This window comes from Giraffa tippelskirchi, chromosome 7 (assembly GCF_054371585.1).
Source record: "Giraffa tippelskirchi isolate mGirTip1 chromosome 7, T2T-mGirTip1v1.2.pri, whole genome shotgun sequence".
Taxonomy (NCBI): Eukaryota; Metazoa; Chordata; class Mammalia; order Artiodactyla; family Giraffidae; genus Giraffa; species Giraffa tippelskirchi.
In genome coordinates, this window is record NC_137281.1 from 97650412 (window position 1) to 97674357 (window position 23946).

The window sequence follows — 23946 nt, forward strand, 5'->3', positions numbered from 1 at the left end:
TAATGGACTCAGCCCACAGCCCTAACCAATTCATGTTTTTATTGTTTTTAAGAAAGTCCATCACTGCATCTTTTCACTACTTCAAGAGCAATATGCAACCTCTAAAGGAAATGATCACAAGTCAAAGGAAATTTTTTAAAGCATTATGGTGACTTATCAGTTTTGGCCACCACAAAGGCTACCTATATATTGATGGTAAAGAAAGGAGTCATTTATGCTGAATCCATGGTTGTTATCACTAAATATCCATTTAGTGACTCTCAGCAACCAAGACCCGCCAATAATAGTAAGTTATTTTAGAAAAGTGTATAAAGTGTCATTTTGTTAAATAGCTTTTCAGATAACCAAAGCTAAACAGGAACATAAGGGGGTAAGGCAGATCTTCCCTCTTTAATTGGAAAAGTAATATCTCAGACCACAACACTATTCAGGATGATTTTCTCCTCTAGTGATTCATTTCATAACACAGGTTAATTCTGAACAAGCAGGGAAAGTTTTCACCCAATACCTTATCATACTGGCATGTGAAAAAGTCAAACCAAGGCTTTTCAAAGAAATTGCCCAGCCCATGCTGAAAGCTATAGTGAAAAATCAACTGATTCATCCTGAGCATTTCTGAACTTGCCAACAAGAGGCAGGAGGAGAGCATGTTGATGGCCATTTGAGCCTGACTTTGCCAGCTAGGCAGGTACAACCCATGATGATTCTTGTGGCTTTTCCAATTCATGTTGGGGCAAGAGCTTGACTTTCAGTTTCCCACACTGAGTGGGTTTCTATGAGTTATGCACACTGTATGAGTGTAACAATGTCATCTGATTTGTCTAAAGGTACAAATAAAGGAAGGGAAGATGTATTTTTCTATTTCTATGACTTACGGGCATAGAAACCATGGTTTGGTCACGGAACCCTAGTGGATTTTCAGTGACAAAGCAAAAGCATGCTGTCCTGGTAGAGAGAGGAACATTTTCTAGTCATTCTTTATTTTTCATAATCATTTTATGCTTATGTTTGAGATTATAGATGTGCACAGATGAAGGATTAATGTTAGGTTCTTGGGCACTTACCGTCACCTATTTCTCAGCCTAGCCACAACCTGTGAGCTGCTCATTATAGTCGATATGTCCTAGAAAGTTATCTAGTCAAACCAGCACCATCTGAGTCAGTGTGATCATCCTAAGAAACATCTAACTGTAAAATCCCAATCCAAAACCAGCCCAATTCAAGAGCCTGGCCCCCATAACCAACATCTTGTCTTCCTCTATAACATCATGTCTCTATACTTTCACACATGTATTAATACCACTGATTCAAGAAGCATTGACATGCCTGCAGTATCCTGCATGCCTTCTTCAATTCCTACCCCACCTCTTCCTTTGGACATGATGTTGACTCTGCCTGGAATGTCTTCTCTTATTTCCTGGTAGAACTCTGTGCCTTGACACTAGGTCAAAGCTAGGTATCAGCCTTCTGCTCTCATAGCATTTCATGCTAGCCTTTCACGATACTTTGTCACTCTGTTTGCTCATCTGTCTCCTCAATTACTTGGGGTTCCTTTAGGGCAGAGATTGAGTCATTAACTTCCAAGCACATCTAGCAAAAGAAAGGGATAGGCTACCCCCTCCAGTATTCTGGTCTGGAGAACTCCATGGACTGTACAGTCCATGGGGTCGTAAAGAGTCGGACACAACCAAGCGACTTTGGAGTTCCCTGTAGCTCATATGGGAAACAATCTGCTTGCAATGCAGGAGACCTGGGTTCGATCCCTGGCTCAGAAGATCACCTGGAGAAGGAAATGGCAACCAACTCCAGTGTTCTTATCTGGAGAATTTCATGGACAGAGCAGCCTGGAGGGCTACAGTCCATGGAGTTGCAAAGAGTCGAACACGACTGAAGTAACTTAGCACATAAGCAAAAGAAAAAAAAGTATGTGATAATGTCTCAATGGATGTTGGCTGGATACACTATGGGACTACAACCTTCCCTTCTATGTGCATCTTAAGTAACCAATTTGAATTTTGCACCCTAATTGAGTCTTATCCTAAAATGTAACTTTATCCACAGTCCTGAACTACTATTTCCTTTTACTTTCTCTGTCAGAACTGTCTCTCTTCATTTGCAACATTAAAAGATCTCTCTTTACCTCCTCCCACCTCACTTAAACATTTCACTGGTCATCATCTGCCTTCTCAAGATATAAACAAATAATTCAGGTCACCAGATTCATGGATATATAGTTAGGTCTCTGTGACTAGCTGGATATTTAAAACATATTTGCTCCTTAATTATTTCAATACCATCATCAAGGCATGCTATGGATGGGGTCAAGGGAAGTAGACACAGGGAGGAGGATGGGTGTTGGCTTGCCTTCCAGGCAGTCTGATGAGTCCTAGCAAGATTAGGTTGCCATTAGAATCTGACCTTTTCTTTGGGTGGGTCTTTGGCAGCCTCTCTTCTCTGACTTTCCCTCAGCTAATCCCTTCTTGGCCCAATCAGGTGGGCCTTGGCTGGGTCCAAAGAAACACTGTAAACATCAGCTGAGGCAGCTCATCCTAATGGTGGCCATGATGACTTTGATTTTTCTTGTAAACTATGGAAGCACTGAATGTTACAGATGAAAGGGACCCAAGAATTTCTTTCTTTCTTTTTTTTTTTTTTAAGGAAGAAACTGAGGCCCTGAGAGGTGAAGTGAATGGTTTGACTGTAAGTTCTCCTTAAGCAGCAGAGGAACGGAGTACACCAAAAAGCCAAAGGTTAGCGTGGCAGTGAGCAACCTGAATAGATATAGCTGCCTGTACCTCCCACAGCCATAAGGAGGAAGGATGAGAAAGCTGCCTCTGCACCACTTGTTTTTAAACCTGCCCAAATATTACTATATTGTAATTAAATTGCAATAAACATTCTCTCCTTCAAGTGCTCACATTCATTGAGTTAGAAATCTACATTATAAAAATATTCTTTCTTTCAAAGAATTGGACAGTTAAGTGTAAAAAATATGGCTTAAGAATGTTTTTATTTTTCTCAGTTAAACTGCATGTGTTTACCTTCACAGGACTAGAAAACTCAGGAAACTTCATAGAAAGACATGATTACAGGCACATAAATATCTTTTCCATATGATACTTTCAATATAACAGTTCTGTCTAAATCTCAAACTGTTTAGATTGCAGACATCTTATCTTCTGCCCACAGGACTCACATTTGTTAATCAGTTGTAACAAGGATACCACTTCTCTTTGTTTTTTCTATTTCTTATTACACTGGACATGAGTATAATATCCAGAGACAGGTCTCCAAACAAACACACTAGAGACAAAAGAGGATGAGGATATTTTATACCTATAGTTTCTATGTTGGTGCTTCAGGATTTCTGCCAGGATTTCCCCACCCCCCCTACCCCCACACCAGGCAAAAGTCTATGTTTAGAACCATGCTCACAGTCCTGGCTAAATAATGTTTCTGGTGGAGTATGCGCAGACCACATGTTTTCTCTACCTCTCCGATACTTATCAGAACCCAGAGTGAAGGAAGAAGGAGGCCATAGAGCATCAGTTCCAGGCTGATCATCTGATCTCCAGGTTCTTGAGACGGACGTAGAATGAGTTCACCCTCTCCTTGGGAGACAGGAGTCTAAGTCTGTCCCCACACAGGGGCATTCTTGTAAAGGAGTGTTGCTGGGGAGGCTACTGACTCCTTTTGTAGTACCAAGCCTCCAGATAAAGTCCAAGAGGAGCAGATGCCCTGGGTAAAGGAGGATAAAAGCCTCAGTAGCAGCAGGAACAGCCTAGAGCTGTTTTGTGGATAATTCGCAAGTAAAGAGCTCCAAACACTCTTTTCTTAGGAATGGGCAATAAGAATTGTCATGGCTTATGTCAGGAAAATGTCAATGTTTCAATTCTGAATTTAACATTATTAGCATCACATCAGGCCAAAAAAGTTCAAACAAGTCAGTAGTAAATAGGTAAAATTTGTCTGAAGCAGAATTTTTTGATAAAACAGGCAGATCTCTAAGAAAAATGGATAACAGTCAAAGTCTTTATTGTAAACTGAAGATTTATAAGTGTTTCCCACATATTACAGCTTTGGGGATAATACACTATTTACTTATAAGAGAGCTGTTATTCTTATCTTTACTTACTCAATAAATATTTAAGAAATCTTAAATATTTAACCCCAATCTTATCATAAATGTAAAACAGCTGTTTTCTTTTTCCTTAAAAATTTTGATTTTGATTAAGCAAAGCAATTCTGAGAGTGCATTTTCTAACAAATTCTGACAATTAACCACAAAATTCTGTCTATAGTATGTAACTATGCAGAAAAAACAGCATAAAGACAGGATAACATTTAATTCACAAATTTCTTTGTTATTTTTCATAGAATGAGCCTCACATCTGGAAAAGCTCAAATAATTAAGTAGTCTGTCCAAGAAAAGTCTATCGGAAGAATTCCAAATATACACTGTTTTTGCATTGTTGGTTGTATCAAATGGAAAGTTCTTGAACACAATAATATGTTAATGAAGGAGAGGGGGAAAAAAGGACTTTCTACATTATCGCTTCCTAGGGCTTGGACAGATACCTGATGTCTGCTGGGAACTGTTCCCCGCCTCCAAGTTAGGACTGTACTGGAGCAACTCCAGAGAGTTCACTGCCTGAAACACTGGGTAAAGGAACTCTATACACTGCCAGCAATTATGTGTCCCAGTGATTCTTTGTAGCCATGAAGGTTTCCTTTGTTCATAACTTCAATTCTTCCTGTTGTCATTTAAGCCCATTATTTTCCCCCTGAGCGCACAAGGTCACTAGACAGTCACACACTCAGCAGCCTCCTGAGACTCTCCCTATAACTGCCCAGCAGTCTCTACCACGAAGAGGTTGGAATTGAAGGGGCCACAGTTCAGAAGGGTCAAGGTCAAGAAGTAGGAAATTGCTTTTCCTGGGCTTGAGAAAGCACTCCATGACAATGGCACCCACAAAATTAGCTAACATGTCACAGGAGTTGATTGCATGGCTTTGGAGGAATAATTCTTTTAGGCATCTTACTCCCAGTCTTTGGAAGAGACCAGTATTATGGTCTGGCAGAGGGAAGGGACTGTGTCCACATTGTAACCTTGTAACAGAGACTAGAATGACTCCTAGAAGGAGCTTATCATTTTTGCCTTGCAGGTTTTTCCTGACCTCCCCATCTGTGTGTGTTTCTACCTTCACACCACCACTGTTGTTAACCATTGTTTATTTTCTGCTTAGCATTTATCACAAGCTGTAATCAATTTTTAAAAATTGGTCTGTTGCTCTATCTTCACGATGAAATACTGTTTCATGGAGGAAGTAACCCTATCTGTTTAATCATCTTTAACCGCATGGACGGAGGAGCCTGGTAGGCTGCAGCCCATGGGGTCGCGGAGAGTCGGACACGACTGAGCAACTTCACTTTCACTTTTCACTGTCATGCACTGGAGGAGGAAATGGCAACCCACTCCAGTATTCTTGCCTGGAGAATCCCAGGGACGGCAGAGCCTGGTGGGCTGCCGTCTGTGGGGTCGCACAGAGTCGGACATGACTGACGCAACTAAGCAGCAGCATACCTATATCACAGGTAGTACCTATTCTTAATACATATGGAGAGAATGAAAGAATAAAACTGTAAACAAATACCATCCATAGGCTCCATTTCTCCTCTACTCTGTTGCTACTCTGTTACTCCATCCTCTAATCACTTATCCCTCTTCGGCAGGAGCCCTCCTCACCCAGGGATCATATTAGCCTGTATTGTCTTTCATCACTGGAGGACTCTGAACAAAGTTCTCCCTCCAGCCCCGCAAGGTGCATATCTAGCCAGCTAACAGCTATAGCTCATTGGCTTGCAGTTTCTGAATTTCACTTTGAGCACATCTGTGGACTGAGGTTTCAGTTTGAAAGGCCAGACCACAAATATTAAGCTAACTGAGGCATTATAGAAAGAGATTTTCCTTCAGGGATGAATTTATGAAGTTTTCTGACCTTGTGGATGATTGTACCATCTTTGAAGCTCAATCCTTTCCTCTCCCTCTGTACAAAAATGAAAGAAAATTAGTCTGCCTTGGAATAGAGAAACAAAGGATTGTGTGGACATTTGATTATTTCATAAAGCGGAAGATGAACAAAAAATCATATAATAATCTCTCTTTAAGTAAATGATACAGAGAAGAAAAACTAATGTGGAAACCAGCAAGCTCATTCTTCAGGAAAACAAGCTGAAGCTTGCATTTAATAAATAAAATCTGTCATAGCTTATTAAGTATTATAAAGGCACTTGGTGAGAGTAAACAAAAAATTTGCATCCGAGAGTGATCTATTGGCAGATGACTTTTATATCATTTTCAGGTGCTGACTCTGTGCTTCTGTATTTTCATTTCTTTATTTTGCAAGTTGCAGTGCATGTGGTGTTGTGGACAGAACAGAGGACATAGCACACAGAAGGGACTCAAAAAATCTCTGATAAAAGAATAAATGAAAAATCAAGTAACAAGAGTACTGTCCCAGTACCATTTACATAAGACTTTGGGGAAATTATTTTATCTTTGAGAGCCTCAAAAATTCCAATTTGTAAAGTGATTTTCTCTGAACAATTCAGAAATTTGTGGGAGATCCAAATGTCATAAGACATATAAAAGACTTTATATTTTATAAACAGAGCTTATGTGTGAGATTTAGTATTATTGCTATCATTATTTTACAAGAAAATTATTATGGAACTCCCCAAGTTCTTATTCAGTATCTATCTAAGCATAGGATAAATACTAGGTATGATGCTAGATATTGTCTTTTCCCCAATTTTTGGTATTCTGTAATTTTTAAAAGTCATACGTCTTAACTATAAAAAGGTAAATGGGTAGACAAATGTGTCAAAAAAAAAAATTGCTCTCTACCTATTTCTCACTCCAAACACACTCTCGGAGACAAATTCAGACCATCATTTAATTTGCAGTCTGACTGATTTGATCCTGTATGTATACCATGTAAATTGCATACATTCTTTTTTAGAAAATGCAATTATATTATACATACTGCTCTGCACATTTTTAATAAACCATATCTCAGTACTTACAGAAAGAGCTCCCACATTGTTTTCAATGGTTTCCAAGTATTTCATAATGTTGTTCCCTCCAATAATCACAGCTGATGACTCTAACAGTGAAGTTGATTACATCATTTAGTTAGATTAATGGTGTGGAGGTAGATGTATTGTTTTTCCAGCAGGAGTTCTATTTGCTTGGTTAGGATCCCCTAAATCCTTCAGGCCCAGAGATTGCATAACTTCCCCTGGCCAGCCAGTCTCAGGGAGAACAAACAGCTCTTCCTCCTTGTGTCTCACCTGAATCTCTTCTGTTCAGACATTGTAAGAATGTCTACAAAATAGGATTTGGAAAAGTTTTCTGGATAAAGTCTTGGACAGAACAGTTTGTCCTGGTTCTACCTGATGGTGTGATATTAGACAAAAGTCATAGTTTCCTAGTATTGTACTTTTTCTTTCCACATAATGGTGTCCAGAGCTGCTCTTTACACCCTCAAAGGACTACTTTGAGGCTGATGGAGACCACACAGGTCAGAGCCATTTGGGCACCTTGAAAAAGATGCTTCAGAAATTCAGGAGATTATCTTCATAGTTAGAAATGCCCTAGGAGGCCTTCTTGAGCCTACCATCTTTGTAGAGGTCCACATGGAATCACCTCAGCAGTCTTACCAAGAAGTTATTATTTCCTCCAATTTATATGGGAAACTGAAGTTCAGAGAAACTGAAAACTTGTCTAAAACCATATTCCACTTAAGTGTTGGTGGAGAGCTCCAAACAGATTAGCCAAGCTCCAAACCCTGTGTTCATGCCGTGAAGGACACCAAGTCCTCAATGTTCACAGAACCAAGGCGCCCTCCATTTGGTGGTGTTTCAGGTGAGGCTCCTGGAGTCCTGCCCTCAGGGCTGGCAGCAGTGCTTCCTGTCTGGGGCCTGTACTGAGCCCAGAGTGTATTCCTCAGACTGCGATGGGTTCAGGGTCTTCCAGAGAAATAAATGGGGCAGCTATAGGTTTTTGTCCTGTTGTGGCCATTCTCACTCACACTGGAGTCAAGGATGCCCCAGCCATGGATTTGAGGGGATCTATGGGTTCTGTGGAACTTTAGTTCCCCAGACGGGCTGCGCCAAGCACAGTAAAGGAGTCATGGTCTTAGTCCCAAGTCGTCTTTTTCTGGGGCTTCCCAAACTGAGTCTGGGAGTCATGAAAGAAATGTCTGAACCTACAATGGGGGCATTAGAGGTGGAGTTTGGGATTAGTCAGGATAGATATTTAACTTCTCTCTAAAGATTTCCTGTCACTGAAGTCATGTTCCAGCTTTAAAGGAGCAGAGGGATTCCCAGAGGCAATATGGCTGCTTGAGTAGACACCCTTGGCCCTGTTAACAAATGCAAAGATTCCAAAAAGGGCAAGGACCCTGGGTGATCTGGTGTTTGCAGAAGATACCTCCTGTAGAGGACTCATTAGGGGTAATTACAGGCCCAAGGCTGTCAAGGTTTCATCTAACCTTTGAGCTATGACTCTGAGGCTGTATGCCCTCAGGTCAAGGATGCTCCTAGCCTGCCTATGACTGTCAAGGCCTGTCACCTTGGGTGGTAAGGCTTCCAGGCCTCCCAGGCAGCTTGAGATTTGGACTTCTCTTAAACTACCACACATGCTGACTCCTGCAAGCTGGCAGACCCTGTCAGCCACCAGGGAGCCACAGCTTTGTCACCTACTCAAACACATCCATGGAGATGGAAATAATGTGGATGGAATCCTACCCTGTACACACTCTACACTGGTATGTGTTGTCTCAAGAACACGCTTCTCGGGAGATAAATGAAGAAAAAACAAGGTTCTCATATGTATCACTTTCTCCTACAATCACTCATTCATTCATCAGCAAATATTTATCATGTGCTCACCATGAATGTAAAAGGTATTCAGTACAAATTTATAAAACAAGATGCTTGATTTGATTTAAAAGTGTATTTAGGAAACTTGAATTTATGTTCCCATGTTTGATTCTCACTGCCTCCAATCACTCTTCCCACAAGAATATTCACCAATTGGTGACCTGGAAAATGCTCTCAATCTCCCTGGTTTTCCATTTCTAACTTATAAAGAGGACAGTGTCTCACAGAACTGTTGTAAGGCTTCCATAATTCCATACATGAAAATTTATAAAGTGTAACTCCAACATCCGTTGGATCATCGAAAAAGCAAGAGTTTCAGAAAAACACCTACTTCTGCTTTATTGACTATGCCAAAACCTTTGACTGTGTGGATCACAAAAAATTGTGGAAAATTCTTAAAGAGAGGGGAATATCAGACCACCTGACCTGCCTCCTGAGAAATCTGTATGCAGGTCAGGAAGCAACAGTTAGAACTGGACATGGAACAACAGACTGGTTCCAAATCAGGAAAGGAGTACGTCAAGGCTGTATATTGTCACCCTGCTTATTTAACTCATATGCAAAGAACAGCATGAGAAATAATGGGCTGGATGAAGCACAAGCTGGAATCAAGATCGCTGGGAGAAATATCAATAACCTCAGATAGGCAGATGACACCACCCTTATGGCAGAAAGAGAAGAACTAAAGAGCCTCTTGATGAAAGTGAAAGAGGAGAGTGAAAAAGTTCACTTAAAACTCAACATTCAGAAAACTAAGATCATGGCATCAGGTCCCATCACTTCATGGCAAACAGATGGGGAAGCAATGGAAACAGTGACAGACTTTATTTTTGGGGGCTCCAAAATCACTGCAGATGGTGATTGGAGTCATGAAATTAAAAGACACTTGCTCCTTGGAAGAAAAATTATGACCAACCTAGACAGCATATTAAAAAACAGAGACATTACTTTGCCAATAAAGGTCCATCTAGTCAAAGCTATGGTTTTTCCAGTAGTCATGTATGAATGCGAAAGTTGGACTACAAAGAAAGCTGAGCGCCAAAGAATTGATGCTTTTGAACTGCGGTGTTGGATTAGACTCTTGAGAGTCCCTTCAATGGCAAGGAGATCCAACCAGTCCATCCTAAAGGAAATCAGTCCTGAATATTCATTGGAAGGACTGATGCTGAAGCTGAAGCTCCAATACTTTGGCCACCTGATGCAAAGAACTGACTCATTGGAAAAGACCCTGATGCTGGGGAAGATTGAAGGCAGGCAGAGAAGGGGACGACAGAGGATGAGATGGTTGGATGGCAACATTGACTCAATAGACATGAGTTTGAGTGAAATCTGGGAGCTGGTGATGGACAGGGAGGCCTGGCATGCTGCATTCCATGGGGTCAGAAAGAGCCTGACATGACTGAGCAACTGTACTGAACTGAACACAACATGCAAAGTTGTTTGTTAATGCCATTAACAATCATATGTCCAGTATTGTATTTCCCTCATCATACACAATTTTATTTTCAAAAAAGTAGAGATTTCTCCAAAGAGAGCTATGCAAATCTCTGTTCTCTGGTCTATGTCCTTTGTCCTATTTGGTTTTCGAACTATCAAAACAGATATAGGGAATATTGCTTCCACAACTGATTCTTCTTACAGTCTTTTTACCAAGAAGAAAGATCTGTCAAAAGCAGCGTAATATAACATCTACCTTTTCCTCACCTTCCTTAGATTCCACTTCTGTGATCAAGATTCACTCATGGGCCAAGCTGTGTGTGCTCAGATAAGAATGCCAATTTTTGATATTTTCTTGTACTTTACCACCATGAAACTTGGCCCTCTAGAATTTAAATGTAAATCTAGTTATTTACATCAGTAAATAACTCAGAGGGGGATAAATCAATATGATTTGGTCCCCTTTCCTTTAAACCTATACCAATGGTCTGTAACTGCTTTTTTTTTTTAATGTCTACTTAAGCTCATGATAGAAGAGTTAAAAAATCCCCTTGATAAAAATGAAAGCATTTTATTGTCTCAATCAAGTTGCCTTTAAAGGTCATTTTATTATTTTATTTATTTTCAGAAAGTACAGATTGGGCCAACTTCTAAAACCAAAATTATTTTTCCCAGACATTTCCCAAATTTAATTGATCTATAGCCAACAGCCTCACATAAATATAAATATGTAACAAATTGGACAATTTTGCAGACTGTCACTTAAAACTGGAACTGCCTAGAAAAGCTTCGGAGACAAATGACATGGTTTGTTGATGACATGGATTTTATAAGTGATTCTATCCGTCTTTTGCTTTGGATTTTAGTAACATTTCAGTGACATTTAGCAACCTGATGGTTCTCTCTGCCTAAAATATTCACCAGTCCACACTTGCCCATCTTCTTTCTGCTCCTGAAGAGAGAAGGGCCTGTGGGAAAACATGAATAGCACTCCAATTCTCTTTAGTCCATTTGAAGCCCAGCAGGATATGAGAGGGAAGAAAGAGAGTGATTTGGGGAGCTTCGTTTCCCCAGTTCTGGGTTCTGTCCCCACGAGGTCACTGCCGGCTGACATGTCCCTCAGTAGAGGTCTTTGGTCTTCTCCAGGATCCCTCTAGGCAGCCTGGGCTAAAACTCTTTCTTCTGGGTTCCCATGACCTCCTCTTCCTCTCCAACCTTCAGGCCTCTGAGTAAATACTATCTTAAATTTTACATGCAACCCCACCTTTCTAAATAAACTCTCCTTGGATTGCACTGTTTTGAATACATCTTTGTTTTTCCATTAAGACTTTGATTGCTACAGATCACTAATTTACATCTTTGCCATCTTTCACTCTGTCTCCAACTCTCTTAAAATTTCTAACTCAACTTAAAAAGAAAAAAGCAAATACAGTTTTATACTATTATATAAAATATATATAAAGTAAAACAACCTTAAGCGTATTTTATTCTAGTGTATATATTGGGTTGGCCAAAATGTTTGTTCAGGTTTTCTATACCATCTTACAGAAAATAGTATATAAATATACTTTAAAGGCTTCCCTGGTGGTCCAGTGGTTAAGACTCTGCCTGCCAATACAGGGCACATGTGTTTGATTCCTGGTCTGGGGAGATCCCATATGTTGAGAGGCAACTAAGCCCATGTACCACAACTACTGAAGCTTTCACACTCCTGAGCTCATGCTCCATAACAAAAGAAGCCACTGCAATGAGAAGCCTGCACACCACAATTAGAGAGTAACCCCTGCTCACTGCAAGTAGAGAAAGCCTTCATGCTGCAACGGAGACCCTGTATAGCCATATTATATATACTTTAAAATACAAAACCCTTCAAAACCATCTCAACCCTCACAATTTTCTTTCAATTTTCCATTGAACTGAGATACAGTATAAACAAAATAGACAAAACAAGATTTTACTTATTTGCAACATTTTAAGCAACACATGATCTTTTGTAAAATGAGGTAGAGATTACATCAAGGTAGAGGAAAGAAAGAAGAGTTCACCATCATCACTATCATAGGTAAAAACATTTAATGCTCTTAAAGCATTATTTTGGAGATGGAAATGGCAGCCTACTCCAGTACTCTTGCCTGGAAAATCCCATGGACGGAGGAGCCTGGTAGGCTACAGTCCGTGGGGTTGCAAAGAGTCGGACATGACTGAGCAACTTCACTTTCACTTTCATACATCATTCAGGCCTAAAATAAGCAATTTATATTCCTCTCATGGAAACCTCAAATCCAATGAAGTAGACACTATTATGTCTCCAATTTACAGCTGAAGAAAGTGAGGCTAAGTAACATGCCCAAGGCCACAAGCAGCACTAAGGCGGGAATTCAACTGAATTAAATCAAGACTTCGTATCAAGAGAGTCATAATCACGTTTTCTTGATTTTTTTCTATATGAAACACTGCCGTTTTTGAAAAATTAATCAGAAAATCAGATAATGATTTTGGGGAGCAAACTGTCAATATCAATAGTTTTAAGCCCTTCTCACTAACCCTGATCACTTTCTTTTTCAGTTCCCTAAATCTTGGCTTGGAGTCAACTGCTCTTCTCGGCCATTTCTGCTTACCTTGTTAACCAGCCTTCCATCTGAGGGACTCCAAGGGTCCTAATCTCTAAGCTGTCTCCTTTACTTCTTTTTGGTTCAGTTATTAGTGATCTATTTCCTCTGTTAGGCTGTTCAAACTTTTCAAATGTCAGCCTTTGGTAACTTTAAATGTAAGACAGAACTTTTCTATTTCTTGCCATCAAAAGCAACTAAAGGTAAAAAGAAATTTGCTTCTGAGAACATAGAGGCTTGACCAATCAGAAGCCATAATATCTCAGCTTTGTCTACTTCCTTTCCCTTTCCCATCAGATTTCTCTTATGTTCATTTGAAATAAAGATCTTGAATTAACAGGAGTCCCGGCAGCTAATCTTGAGAAACACCCTGACAAGGATTCAGCAAAAAAGTATTTCAGATACAAAGTTTTCAGCATAATCTGGAAAATGCCACTTCATGGTAAAGTATAATTGACTATAGTTCTGACAGTTTTTGAACACCAATTTAAATGCTTTTCATTATAACCTTATTAGGATGATAGATCTAACTCTGAAATTTTGACTGCTAACTTCACTAGTGATAGTCCAGATTTTCCAAACATCTGCTTCTATTTATCTCTTTATTTTTCTCAGATTCCCTCTGTTCTCATTGGCTGACCTTGACATCACAGCCAAACCCTAAATCAAGGCGTTTTATCATTCTCTATTTTTTCCCAAAGAAGGTCCTGAGTTTTTATTATCCAAGCAATAACAGATTCCATTTCTAGGACTTCTTATCTTTTCTTGAGTCACATAATAAATAACTAGAATATTATGCTGACAAGGAAACTTCTGTTTTACATTTTTGGAAGAACTATAGTCAACAAGTTGATCAGGACCTTGGTTACACTATGTAACTTGTTGGTGCATCTCCTTTCTGAACTGTGATGACAGGCAGAAAATTGGGTATATCCGCATTTCTATTACAAATTAAATTAATCAAAATTTGATCTTAAAAAAAAAAAAAAACAAGGAAACTGTCAAGTTTGAAAAAACAGTCAGATGCCCTTGAAAATAATGAGAATCTGATTAGATATTTGGGAGGGCATAAAATTCAGGAGTCTCAGAAGGTGAACCACAGAAGGATCACATGGTCCTAGGTAGGGAGTATTAAATATGCATTTCAAACTGTTGCCCCCAAAGAAGTTCAATGATTTATCCAAGATCACATACATGGATCTCTGCCTAAGTTAGCATTCTTCCTGTTTAACTAGGCACCATGTCTAAGAACCGAGTGTCTGACTCATTCTCTTCTAAGCCCTAGAGGGACAAAGTTATGCAATTCTCCACAGGTATTTTGGCAGCTTCTTGGGACATTTGACTCAAGGTTCATCTCCATTCCTCTCTGAGGAGAAATGCACTTGTTCCATCAGGGGCATCAGACCACCAGAACAAATGGTCACTCCCAGAGCAAGGTGATCGCCTTGTTAGATTGGACAGAACCAGTCTATGATCCAACTTCAGAGGACATTTATTGAGCATCTACTCTGCATCAGGCACTGGGCAAGTTCCTCCCACAGGGGCTAACTACTTCCTCCCTGGCCAGGAGATTTACATACCTGACCCAATTCTACCAATAATTTACCTGGAGAACTTGGACCTGAGTATGTTTTCTTTCTACAAAACTGGAGAAAAGTTACCTCTGCTTCTTTTCTTCTAGAATTGTGGATCAAATGAATAAATAAATGGCAAATCCTTTCTAAAAATGTTCTTGAAATAAAAATGCAAATATAGAAACGTCTGTAACGTAAGTGTATATCTTGTATACATTTTCACAAACTAAACACACCAGTGTAACCACCCCACAGTCCAAGACACTGATTAAGATCCAGAAGCCCTATACCATGCTCCCTAATGGCCACCAACCCACCCAGAAGTAAACACCATTCTGACTTCTAACAGCTTCAATTCACTGTGACTGTTTTTGTTTTATATGTAAATGGAGTCACACTATATGCTCTTTTGTGTACGACTTTTGTCGCTCAACATTATGTTTGTGGATTTCATCCACATTGTGATGTACTTTTGTAGGTTCTTCATTCTCATTTTGTAAGATCCCATTGAATGAACAGGCAACATTTTGTTTATCACTTCCCACTGTTGGTGGGCATTTGAGTAGTATCCACTTTTGGCCTAATACTAATTATAGGTATGCTGTACATGTATTTTAGTGAACAAATGTACTCACTTCTGTTGGATACACAATGGGGGTGTATCTGCTGACTCAGAAGGTATATGTGCATTGAGCTTCAGGAGATATTGCCAAATGACTTTCCAAAATAGTGGTTCCAATTTATCTTCCCAACAGTAATGCCTGAGAAATACCAACATTTGATATTCCTGGATTTTTCTTTCTTTCTTTTTTTTTTTTTCAATTTAGCTAGATTACTTCTTGGTGAAAACTGATCATTGTCATTTTGAGTGATTGGATCTTTTTTACCTCAGAGCTCACCACATCACGACACGTTACGATTCCATGTTCTCATACTACATGTCTGAGGAACTTTTTATTATTTAACAAAAGCAGGATCTGTATCTATGGAAGTAAACTGAAGTTAGGTCACTGGATTATACTACTCATGTTTATACTATTACCTAGAAATAGGGCATCTCAGTTTTAAATATCTGCAGTAAAATGTTTATTTCTCAACTGGTATTATGCCCTAGCAATAGCTATTAAAATGAATCATGTAACTAAATTGCCAGTCTGTTATCTCAAGATGAAGACACTTGCTTTAAAAAGGGCTTTTTTAGAAGGTAAGTTTTCACAGAAATAGACTCACAAACATAGAGAACAGACTTATGGTTGCCAAGGAGGAAGGGGTTAGGGGAGGGATAGATTGGGAGTCTGGGATTAGCAGATGCAAACTGTTATATATACAGTGGATAAATAATAAGATCCTACTGTATAGCACAGGAACTATATTCAGTATCCTGTGATAAAACATAATCGAAAAGAACGTGGAAAGCAACGTACATATCTGCATAACTAAACCATTTTGCTATGCAGCAGAAATTAATACATCATAAATCAACTATACTTTGATAAAATAATTTTTTTAATTAAAAATGAAGATAAGGTTCCAGTTTGAAGAAGCCTTGTAGATCCCCCTGACCTACTTTCTCATCCTGTTGGTGAGAAAGTTGAAGACCATAAAGACCAGAAAAATACTTGCCTGAGTTGCTAGAGGTACTTAGTATCAAAGCCAAGAGCAGAACCTAACTCCTCGGAGCCTTCTTTGACCTAATTCCCTTTTTCCTTTCAAAGTTTCTTAAAGAGCTGAGGAAAAGATGCCACTGCACAGAAGTGACCACAGAGGAAACCTAATATGGACAGAGCAGTCGAGGAAAAGGCTGAGGTGAAGTCACTGAAGAAAAAGAAGCTGTGGGCAGAAGAGTCTCAGAGAAGCCAGGGGGGAAGGGTGAGGTGGAATATCTGATGGGTATACCCTCTGGCTGCACAAGGTTAGACAGGAAAGTCACACAAGAACTGTTTTCTCTGTTAGTCATCCATCCCCCAGTCTATCCAGTCTTTTGAAAACTTCCTTGGAAATCTCAGCCTCCTTCCCACCTTCAGATTTGACCATCTGTACCCAGATAATTCTTTCCGTAATAGTCCCTCATTCCTCTTCTCCACCCAAATCATTCCTACACATCTTTCAGCTCTCTGGGTCTTCTATCTCCAGAGCACATATTTAATCACCATATTATTCCTCTCTCATGCCTGGCACTTGGTAGGTAAATAATGATGAATAAATGGGTGAAGGAGTGAATGAATGACTATGCTCTCCAGCACAGTCCTTGTATAGTAATAGAGGTGGAAATCCTTGCTTTGGTTCACTCATTGTAGCTTCTGGTTCTTTTATGGGGAGAAGGGCTGCAGAGGGCTTTGCTGTTATTTTTAAGTAATTTTAACACTCTCCCTAAGTATTAATCCTAAATGCAACCAGAGTTGGGAACCACTGAGCTTGAGTGTGTGTGAGTGTGCATGCTAAGTCACGTCAGTAGTGTTCAACTCTTTGCAACCCTATGGATGATATCTTGCCAGGCTCCTCTGTCCATGGGATTCTCCAGGCAAGAATAATGGAGTGGGTTGCCAAGGCCTCCTTCAGGGGATCTTCCCAACCCATGGATCCAACCTGTGTCTTTTATGTCTCTTTCTTTGGCAGGCACCACTAGTGCCATCTGGGAAGCCCTAATTTTAACACCCCCTCCAAGTATTGATTCTAACCTGCAACCAGAATTGAGAACCACTGGGCTTGAGTAATTGTTATCAATTCTGGTTGCACATGAGAATGCTTATATTTTTTAAAAGAAATAAACATTAAGTTGATAAAATTAAAATGGAGTTTGTATAATTTCTAATTTTTAAATAATTTGAGACACATAACAGTTGCAAAGAAAGATACACTTTTAATAGTAAGAACAAATGAGAAGAGATTATTTATAATCATCTCAAAGCCTAGAGTGGCTTCTCTACTCTTCTCTGCATACCACCTTCTACCACCATCATAATTCACCCACACCCCATCCCCCAAAAAAGAGGTGCGGGGGAAAGGAAAGAGGGAGCAAAACAAAATAAAAACAGCCCCCATTACAGCATGGTAGAATGACCAGAGAAGAAAGAAGCCAGTATCAAGCTAAGGGGGGAAATAAAAAAGCAAGGGGATGAAATGATATCAACACAATGGTTTTGCTCAGGGAAACAAAAAATGTTGAAATGTAAATGGTGAATTTCCTTCCTGAAGGACAAGTTTCAATTCTGTACCTGTTAATCATGAAAATGTGATAGGATTTAACCTCACCAGATATAGACCTACCCCTAGCCAAGCACAGGTATGTTCCTCTGTATAACAGTTTATTTGCCCCTTCCCTACCCACTGATTTCTATTATCACATTGTGAAGACTCTGCCTAGGAAACAAGAAGAACAAAGCACAGGTGAGCTAATGAATTTGATTCTTCTGACAAAGCTTACACAGTTCCTCCATCCTCAGGCCCTTAATTCATAATCAGCGAACATCCTAGTGATATGCAGGCATTCATCCACTTTGCTATTAATATCAGGCAGTAAACAATATACCAGGAAAATCTGGCAGTTTTTGCTGCTTTGTAAAGTTTAGGTTTAGAATTCAAAGCTAGTTACTTTCCTTTTAGCAGAGAAGGGAAAAGAGCATAGGGCTAAGTGAACAGGAGCTGGGGTCTTACCAGCTTAGTTCTGTGGACTTGGGCAAGTCATTTCACCCCTCTTTGATTCCTGTCCTCAACTACAAGCCAGGAGTAATAAGAGTACCTATTTCATAGGGTTAATAGAATTTAATGAGTTAAGTAATACAAAAGCTTGGCACATAATAAGGGTTCACAATATGTAAGCTATAATCATCGTTAGTCCTTTCAATTACACAACTGGTTCTGCTATACTCCCTTGTTTTGAAAATGTGTATTAGTCCCAACATAATTGGGTATATCAGGGAACAATCTGAGCATAATGCAAATTTTAAATTTGCTCTGTGCACTCAGCTGAACTGAGCTATGTAAGAATACACATATGCACATACCTAGTGTGGGCCTAGAAATACCTACCAGCTACTGCAGTTCACCGCATGTATGATGAAGCACATCCATTGTTACAACTTTTGCTCTCGTTTCAGTAACTTCATTCTACCTATTCACCATAATTTATCTACTGCCACCTTTCTGACACCCACTTCCACAAGGTTGTTGTTTGCAGTTGCTAAGTCGTGCCCAACTCTTTTGTGACCCCATGGACTATAGCCTGCCAGGCTTCTCTGTCCATGGCATTTCCCAGGCAAATACACTGGAATGGGTAGCCATCTCCTTCTCCAGGGAGCGATCCCGCATCTCCTACATTAGCAGGCAGAGTCTTTACCACTGAGCCACCAGGGAAACCCCATGCTTCTTGGAGCATTTATGTATTTCTTAACCACTGAACATGGATAAAACTACATCACCATTTTTACTAGATTTGTCTTTGTTATGTGTCACTGATGGAGTTTAGGATTATTGTGCTCCCAGTCACATTTTCTCCATTAACCCTGTGGCTCTTGTGCAATTTTGCATAGAGCTATAGGAACATGTATTCTGCATTGTAGTGGAACTAACTGTAGTTAGCATAGTTGCAATCATTGATTGTACAGTCATTGATATGATTAGCTGAACTAAAATGAATATCCTTCTTACTTATATTTTAGTTAGAAGTTATAAGTATATAATATACTGATATTTTGGTTAAGTAGCATCACAAAGACTACTTTATGGAAATAACTAGGCTCCAATAGTGTTACAAAACATATATAAAGATCCTTCTTAAAAAGTTTTAGGACAAAATCCAGGAGAGCTCTTCCACTAATAGGAAGAGCAGTTTAACCTACTCACCTGGAGCCTTATTTCTAGTCCTAATTGGGATTCTTCTTTCTCATTTACTAGGAATCCCTGTCTAGGTTTCAGATTTCTGCCACAGTGTACCCACAAACTTCCACATACAGACATACTCACTCAAGAAACAATGTCTGTGGCTTCCCTGGTGGTTCAGTGGTAAAGAATACACCTGTCAATGTAGGAGACATGGGTTCGATCCCTGATCTGGGAAGATCCCATATGCCACAGAGCATCTAGGCACATGAACCACAACTATTGAGCCAGTGCTCTGAAGCCTGGGAGCCACAACTACTGAGCCCACACACCCTAGAGCCTGTGCTCCACAACAAAAAAAGCCACTTCAACGAGAGGTCTGCACACCACAACTAGAGAGTAGCCCCTGATCGCCACAACTAGAGAAAAGCCCTTGCAGCAACGAAGATCCAGCATATCCAATAAATAAATAGATAAAATTATTTTAAAAAACTAAAATAAATTTCTGTGATTTCCCCCTGGAAATCAAAAATTTCCAGAATTTGTGAGTTCAAATTCTGTTGATTTCATTCAACAATACTGTACAGACCTACTATGTCCAAGGAGCCAGAGATATTGAACACAAAGATGAATGAAATACTTCCTTTCACCCAGAGAAACTCAGAGCTTTCAGATTCCCAACAGAGTTATTCCCAAGAGGATTCAGCTCACTCATATCTCTAAATTAAAAACATTTTTTAAAAAAGTAACATAGCAAGAACAGCTGCTATGACTTCCATTTAATTTCTTGTTCCTACTAAGAAGCATTCACAGTAATAGCTACTGCCTAATACCTTTTTTTTAAACTAAATAGGATGATCCCTGTGTTAATTCCTTTTCTGCTCACCATTAGGCTTCAAATACTAACTTATTTTTTTGGCTACTTTAACTTTAATGGCAGATAATTACATTTTTTATAGAATTAGAATGTCACATGATGAAACTCATGTTAGAATATGAACACCACGTTGAAAAGAAAAGCATGGTTTCTGGTATAGAGGTTTCTGACCCTTCTCACATTGTTGCTTATATCTTAACAAGAGAAAATACATGAATGTATGTAGTTTCCAAGAGGATAGGAGGAGCATAAGGGTAAGAAGATCCAAATGGGGAACACCTTTCTAGTAGGGGAAGTAGGAACATCATGACAAGGTCTCTCTGAGAATGTTCCCAAGGGTCTTTATATATATATATTATATATAATATATATATAAAATTATCTTGTCAAGATGACCAAGATCTCATCCTGGGTAAAGGCATCTGAAAATACTCAAAGACCATGGTGGGGGACTGTTACTTAAAATAACAGTAAGATTGTGCAGTTCTGAATTAATTTGCAAGGTTTCACATGATTAAAGTGAGTCATCTCCACTACTATAGTCCATAGGATCGCAAAGAATTGGATACGACTAAAGTGACTTGGAATTAATCTCTACTAAATGAGCTCTTGTATGAGGCGCCTGGAATTCAAGGTTATTTTTAATATGACTTTGGATTCCATAGATGATAAATTCCACTGAATTCCTTTAGTCTCTGGTGAAATTAAGCAAGCAAATCACCACTTTTGAGTCTTCAAACTTTCATTCATCCAAAGGATGCATTTTAAAATTCTCCCATTTCCCAAAGTTTCAGAGCTGGTAAGGAAAACATCTAAGAACTATTCAGCCCCCTAGACTTTAATATTCTGTATACCATATTCTGCCACACATTAAATGCTAAGTGTAGGGAAGTCCAGAAACTTAAGTGAGTGGGAGCCTTGTTTTACTTTGAATGTTTACAGGCAAGTTCCAAGGACTGGGGTAAGCTGTTAGGAAGGAGTCCTGGAAAGCAAGCTTAGTAAACAGGAAAGACAGAACTTCAGTTGGTTCTCATTTCAAGGTCCTGCTTGCATGTTTCAAAGGCCACCAAGCAGAATGCCAATCCATTGGAAACACCGTGTAATATATAAGGACAGAACTAGAAATTAGGATCTATATGTTAGGTTCTGAATATAAGTAGACTTCTCTCCTTAAAGTGTACACAAACTGTGGTTGCTAGAATTAAAACAAATTTTAACCACAGAAGAATTAATCCAGCCTTAAATTTCTGGGTAAAATTCAGAGTAAAATATGTGCAAAACAAAATTGAGATCATTCCTGAATAACCAAGTTAAATCTTTAGAGACACTGAAAGAAAAACACTGCCTCCCTCCCTTCCTCCATCCCTCTCTCTTTCTCTTTTTATCTCTCTCTCACACAAACTCCTCAAGCCAACACCAAAAAATTATATATATATATATATTAAAAAAAACAGATTTTTAAACTAACAAAATAAGCTCTAAATATAATTGGAGTGTAGGGGCTTCTATTAATACTAAAGTAAGCAATGCACAGAATTTAAGCAAGGTTCTACTTCACTGCTCCTCCAAATGTAGTTTTGTAATCAGTCTGCAGATGTTAGTTAGTAGGAAGAAAGTGCCTAATGGATCAGAAATCTAAGCATATTTAAGTAGAAAGAATGCTTTTCCTTTAACTAAATAGTACCGGATCCCAGGAATCAAACCAAGAGAGTACATAGCAGAGGAAAAAAGGTCAAGATGACACCATTCTGTTTATCAATTGACCACCTGATCTCGTAGTTAAGCAAAGTCACCCTTTGATGATTTGCATGTTCTCAGAGGATAGAAATGAAATTAACCCCAACAAAGATCCCTGAAATTCATATGCATTTATCTAAAACTCCCCCTACCCTGAAGTTTTATAAGGAACACTATTTCATTTTCATCTAACAAACAAAATTGTGCATTAAATTCCCACCACCCACCATGCAGTATGCTCAAACGCAACACTTACTATCATTGCTTGTGGTGGTGGTGGAGGTGGGGAGGCAGATCTCCCTCTGATTTTGGGGTCTAACATGGCCTCCTAGTGCATTTGGAGAGCAGTCTTTGTGTGAGTTCTGGTAGCTGCCTGGCTACAATGAGAAATAAGTGATCCACACTGCTTCCGGGGTGGTACCCAGGAAGGCACTCTCTGCTCTGAGCTGGTTCCTTTGCTCTTAATATAAAACATTTAACTCCTTCTCTGAAAGGAAAGATATGCTGGCTATAAGGAGTGGCAGAAGTCCTGGATGACCATAAGGAGAGGCAGAAGTCCTGGATCTAGCAAGGACTAGATTCCTGGGAGTTGAAAATCAGTTGAGACAGACTGCATGAGACCATCTCCGGGAACACACAGCAAATAAAATGCCACAAATGAAGTCAGTGGTGACCATCAAAATTGGGGATGAAGCTGCAGGACTAGTCTCATTGGCCTCAACTCAAATCCAGCTCTGGAGTCAACTAATACCTTTCAAGAAAGAGAAACTTAGACAAGAGACAGCATGAAAAGCATCCTGGGTCTTGGATGTTCTTCTCTAACTAGAGCTCATATGAATCTTCAAAGCACTCCTATTGCTGGAAAGATACAGTTGTAGCACTCTGCTACAACCCACAGTTTGATCAAGCCACCCAGTCTGGGTCTCATTTCTTCCTCCTTTCCCCTAAGTCTGTGTCACTGAGATTACAGAATGACTTGAGGCTGAATTGACTTAGCCAGGATGTTTTGAGAAAATGAATAATTTCTAATGGAGCATCATTAGGCATTATGCTAAGGGAAGCACTGTGCAATTCAAACATTTTAACATAATCATTAGAACCCTGATGATTCAGGCAGGATGCTATTCCAGAACAGTAATGGTCATCTTTTTAGAAACTACCAAAAGTATTGTTGTCTTTCTCTCTCTCTCTTATTTCAAATTGTTACATGATTAGCCATTCCCCAGTTTTCCATTAGAGAAGCAACCCATAATTACTCCCCTGGAAGGGGCAGCCACATGCTCTGCCAGGATGCCATGCTGTCCCCAGGCACAACATACAAGCATACCCATGCCTCTTTGCCATGGCAGAGAAAGTCATTTCCAGGAGAACTTTGGCTTCTTGGCCTCATTCCAGATGGATTCAAAAGAGGAAAAGAGACAGACAAAGCAGCAGATGGAGAGTAGCTGGTTGGGTAAATTCAGTCCACAGACATTTGCACAACCAAGAAATGAGTGCAGCTTTGTAATACACCAAGGTACTCCTGGGTGGGATGATGGCAGAGCAGAGTGGGGGTGCCTGTGTGGCATAGTTGGAAATCAGGGTCCACCCAACCAAGGCTGAGTAATATGCAACTGCAAGAACCATAACCACTTTGTAGTAAAACTAAGTTACCAGAGTGGGGCCCAAAGACAGTGGAATTTTAACCTTACTCATTTTGGCCCAAAAACAGTGGAATTTTAACCTTATTCATTTTGGCCCCTGTTCTTATATTTATGTAGCTGCTTGAAATGCTAGTTCTACTGGGTTCTGAACATGCTCTGCAAGGAAGATTCCCAAGAAACGGGCAAAGAAATACCTTAGTCACAAGAAATCATAATCGATCCTTCCCAAATATGGTGAAATCGCCACACTTCCCAAGAAATCTGCATCATCAGAAGTTCTCCCTAGAAAAAAAGAGAAAGTAGTA

General features: G+C 39.5%; 1 protein-coding gene across 1 annotated transcript in view; it reads right to left on the reverse strand.

The window, feature by feature from the left end:
- RASGRP1 (RAS guanyl releasing protein 1) overlaps positions 1–23946 on the reverse strand; it is a 776793-nt gene that overhangs the window by 631957 nt on the left and 120890 nt on the right. Inside the window, exon 3 of the mRNA XM_081507137.1 lies at positions 23836–23923. The gene's annotated coding sequence lies outside the window, so the exon portion shown is untranslated. The remainder of the gene's footprint in view (positions 1–23835; positions 23924–23946) is intronic.